The sequence below is a fragment of the Tachysurus vachellii genome, chromosome 9 (genome assembly GCF_030014155.1).
Source record: "Tachysurus vachellii isolate PV-2020 chromosome 9, HZAU_Pvac_v1, whole genome shotgun sequence".
NCBI classification, from domain to species: domain Eukaryota; kingdom Metazoa; phylum Chordata; class Actinopteri; order Siluriformes; family Bagridae; genus Tachysurus; species Tachysurus vachellii.
In genome coordinates this window covers 3,199,265-3,204,264 of record NC_083468.1, presented here as the reverse complement: position 1 = coordinate 3,204,264, position 5,000 = coordinate 3,199,265, and positions in this window count along the sequence as shown.

The following is a 5,000-nucleotide window of genomic DNA, read 5'->3' as shown; positions in this document are numbered from 1 at the left end:
CACACACACACACACACTTATACAAAATACGTACCTATTCAAGTTAGTTTCTGTTTTTGATACCTGGCAAAGGAATCCTATCAAACAGGAAAGTATTAGCCTGAATGAGGTTTTAATGAAAACTAACGCATAAATAAAGAAAAATACAAAGTTAACGTTTCACATTGTACCAAAACAGTGTTAGTATCAAATGTAAGTAAAAAACATTTAATAAACACGTTATATATATATATATATGCTAAATAAGCTCCAAACAATGTTATAATGTTAATTAACGGTCCGTTATAACGCCTCAGCATCAGTTTCCTACCTGGCAAAACGACCAGTCTGAGGAATAAAAGCGTCCAGAGAGAAAACAGCTTCACTTTCCGCTGTTCGTTCATCTCAGGGCAGCGTCCGTATGGAAACAGTTTAAAATTATGAAGCCATTTTTCTTTCCGTTTTCTTGTTTTTTCACTAAATCTGCCGTCAGCTGTGAGGAAGCAGGTTAAAAAACGCTGTATTTAAATCTGGGTCACGCGCTGGGATGAGTTTTTATCCTGAGCGGCTCGCGCACAATTTCCATCTTCAGCTAGAGTGCAGTCTCTTTCTCTCTCTCTACCTGAGCGCAGGTACAGCGTCCATTATAATAACATCAATCACCCTCTGATGGGCGGAGTCTCTACCTGAGCGCAGGTACAGCGTCCATTATAATAACATCAATCACCCTCTGATGGGCGGAGTCTCTACCTGAGCGCAGGTACAGCGTCCATTATAATAACATCAATCACCCTCTGATGGGCGGAGTCTCTACCTGAGCGCAGGTACAGCGTCCATTATAATAACATCAATCACCCTCTGATGGGCGGAGTCTCTACCTGAGCGCAGGTACAGCGTCCATTATAATAACATCAATCACCCTCTGATGGGCGGAGTCTCTACCTGAGCGCAGGTACAGCGTCCATTATAATAACATCAATCACCCTCTGATGGGCGGAGTCTCTACCTGAGCGCAGGTACAGCGTCCATTATAATAACATCAATCACCCTCTGATGGGCGGAGTCTCTACCTGAGCGCAGGTACAGCGTCCATTATAATAACATCAATCACCCTCTGATGGGCGGAGTCTCTACCTGAGCGCAGGTACAGCGTCCATTATAATAACATCAATCACCCTCTGATGGGCGGAGTCTCTACCTGAGCGCAGGTACAGCGTCCATTATAATAACATCAATCACCCTCTGATGGGCGGAGTCTCTACCTGAGCGCAGGTACAGCGTCCATTATAATAACATCAATCACCCTCTGATGGGCGGAGTCTCTACCTGAGCGCAGGTACAGCGTCCATTATAATAACATCAATCACCCTCTGATGGGCGGAGTCTCTACCTGAGCGCAGGTACAGCGTCCATTATAATAACATCAATCACCCTCTGATGGGCGGAGTCTCTACCTGAGCGCAGGTACAGCGTCCATTATAATAACATCAATCACCCTCTGATGGGCGGAGTCTCTACCTGAGCGCAGGTACAGCGTCCATTATAATAACATCAATCACCCTCTGATGGGCGGAGTCTCTACCTGAGCGCAGGTACAGCGTCCATTATAATAACATCAATCACCCTCTGATGGGCGGAGTCTCTACCTGAGCGCAGGTACAGCGTCCATTATAATAACATCAATCACCCTCTGATGGGCGGAGTCTCTACCTGAGCGCAGGTACAGCGTCCATTATAATAACATCAATCACCCTCTGATGGGCGGAGTCTCTACCTGAGCGCAGGTACAGCGTCCATTATAATAACATCAATCACCCTCTGATGGGCGGAGTCTCTACCTGAGCGCAGGTACAGCGTCCATTATAATAACATCAATCACCCTCTGATGGGCGGAGTCTCTACCTGAGCGCAGGTACAGCGTCCATTATAATAACATCAATCACCCTCTGATGGGCGGAGTCTCTACCTGAGCGCAGGTACAGCGTCCATTATAATAACATCAATCACCCTCTGATGGGCGGAGTCTCTACCTGAGCGCAGGTACAGCGTCCATCATAATAACATCAATCACCCTCTGATGGGCGGAGTCTCTACCTGAGCGCAGGTACAGCGTCCATCATAATAACATCAATCACCCTCTGATGGGCGGAGTCTCTACCTGAGCGCAGGTACAGCGTCCATTATAATAACATCAATCACCCTCTGATGGGCGGAGTCTCTACCTGAGCGCAGGTACAGCGTCCATTATAATAACATCAATCACCCTCTGATGGGCGGAGTCTCTACCTGAGCGCAGGTACAGCGTCCATTATAATAACATCAATCACCCTCTGATGGGCGGAGTCTCTACCTGAGCGCAGGTACAGCGTCCATTATAATAACATCAATCACCCTCTGATGGGCGGAGTCTCTACCTGAGCGCAGGTACAGCGTCCATTATAATAACATCAATCACCCTCTGATGGGCGGAGTCTCTACCTGAGCGCAGGTACAGCGTCCATTATAATAACATCAATCACCCTCTGATGGGCGGAGTCTCTACCTGAGCGCAGGTACAGCGTCCATTATAATAACATCAATCACCCTCTGATGGGCGGAGTCTCTACCTGAGCGCAGGTACAGCGTCCATCATAATAACATCAATCACCCTCTGATGGGCGGAGTCTCTACCTGAGCGCAGGTACAGCGTCCATCATAATAACATCAATCACCCTCTGATGGGCGGAGTCTCTACCTGAGCGCAGGTACAGCGTCCATCATAATAACATCAATCACCCTCTGATGGGCGGAGTCTCTACCTGAGCGCAGGTACAGCGTCCATCATAATAACATCAATCACCCTCTGATGGGCGGAGTCTCTACCTGAGCGCAGGTACAGCGTCCATCATAATAACATCAATCACCCTCTGATGGGCGGAGTCTCTACCTGAGCGCAGGTACAGCGTCCATCATAATAACATCAATCACCCTCTGATGGGCGGAGTCTCTACCTGAGCGCAGGTACAGCGTCCATCATAATAACATCAATCACCCTCTGATGGGCGGAGTCTCTACCTGAGCGCAGGTACAGCGTCCATCATAATAACATCAATCACCCTCTGATGGGCGGAGTCTCTACCTGAGCGCAGGTACAGCGTCCATCATAATAACATCAATCACCCTCTGATGGGCGGAGTCTCTACCTGAGCGCAGGTACAGCGTCCATCATAATAACATCAATCACCCTCTGATGGGCGGAGTCTCTACCTGAGCGCAGGTACAGCGTCCATCATAATAACATCAATCACCCTCTGATGGGCGGAGTCTCTACCTGAGCGCAGGTACAGCGTCCATCATAATAACATCAATCACCCTCTGATGGGCGGAGTCTCTACCTGAGCGCAGGTACAGCGTCCATCATAATAACATCAATCACCCTCTGATGGGCGGAGTCTCTACCTGAGCGCAGGTACAGCGTCCATCATAATAACATCAATCACCCTCTGATGGGCGGAGTCTCTACCTGAGCGCAGGTACAGCGTCCATCATAATAACATCAATCACCCTCTGATGGGCGGAGTCTCTACCTGAGCGCAGGTACAGCGTCCATCATAATAACATCAATCACCCTCTGATGGGCGGAGTCTCTACCTGAGCGCAGGTACAGCGTCCATCATAATAACATCAATCACCCTCTGATGGGTGGAGTCTCTACCTGAGCGCAGGTACAGCGTCCATCATAATAACATCAATCACCCTCTGATGGGCGGAGTCTCTACCTGAGCGCAGGTACAGCGTCCATCATAATAACATCAATCACCCTCTGATGGGCGGAGTCTCTACCTGAGCGCAGGTACAGCGTCCATTATAATAACATCAATCACCCTCTGATGGGCGGAGTCTCTACCTGAGCGCAGGTACAGCGTCCATTATAATAACATCAATCACCCTCTGATGGGCGGAGTCTCTACCTGAGCGCAGGTACAGCGTCCATTATAATAACATCAATCACCCTCTGATGGGCGGAGTCTCTACCTGAGCGCAGGTACAGCGTCCATTATAATAACATCAATCACCCTCTGATGGGCGGAGTCTCTACCTGAGCGCAGGTACAGCGTCCATCATAATAACCTTGATCAACCTCTGATTGGGGGGGCACGGTGGCTTAGTGGTTAGCACGTTCGCCTCACACCTCCAGGGTTGGGGGTTCGATTCCCGCCTCCACCTTGTGTGTGTGGAGTTTGCATGTTCTCCCCGCGCCTCGGGGGTTTCCTCCGGGTACTCCGGTTTCCTCCCCCGGTCCAAAGACATGCATGTTAGGTTGATTGGCATCTCTGGAAAAATTGTCCGTAGTGTGTGATTGCGTGAGTGAATGAGAGTGTGTGTGTGCCCTGCGATGGGTTGGCACTCCGTCCAGGGTGTATCCTGCCTTGATGCCCAATGACGCCTGAGATAGGCACAGGCTCCCCGTGACCCGAGGTAGTTCGGATAAGCGGTAGAAAATGAATGAATGAATGAATGAATGAACCTCTGATTGGTGGAGTCTCTACCTTTGTTGGTTTTCCTGTTTATCAAACACTATCAGGTCTACCAGGGATGAACTGCTGGATATTTTGCAGAACACACCACAAAAATCTTCAGAAACTCTGTTATAATAGTTGTGACATTAATAAAGCAAATCTCTCCTGTGAACTGCTAAAATACAGACAGCACGTTACATGTCCCACCAGAGACAGTAATATACTGGACCATTTTTACACTACAACGAATGCATATTGCTCAGCCCCACATGCAGCTTTGGGTCTCTCTGATCACTTCATCTTATACCAACCTACATACAAAAACGTAGATCTGTTAAAGCTGTTGTAAAGACTTTAAAGAGATGGACCAACGATACAGAGCAGGTTTTACAAGTCTGTTTTGACCTCACTGATTGGAGTGTATTTGAAGCTGCTGTCATTGATCTGAATGAGTTCACTGAAACTGTAACTTAATATATCGGTTTCTTTGAGGACATATGCATCCCTACCTGAAGTCATCTA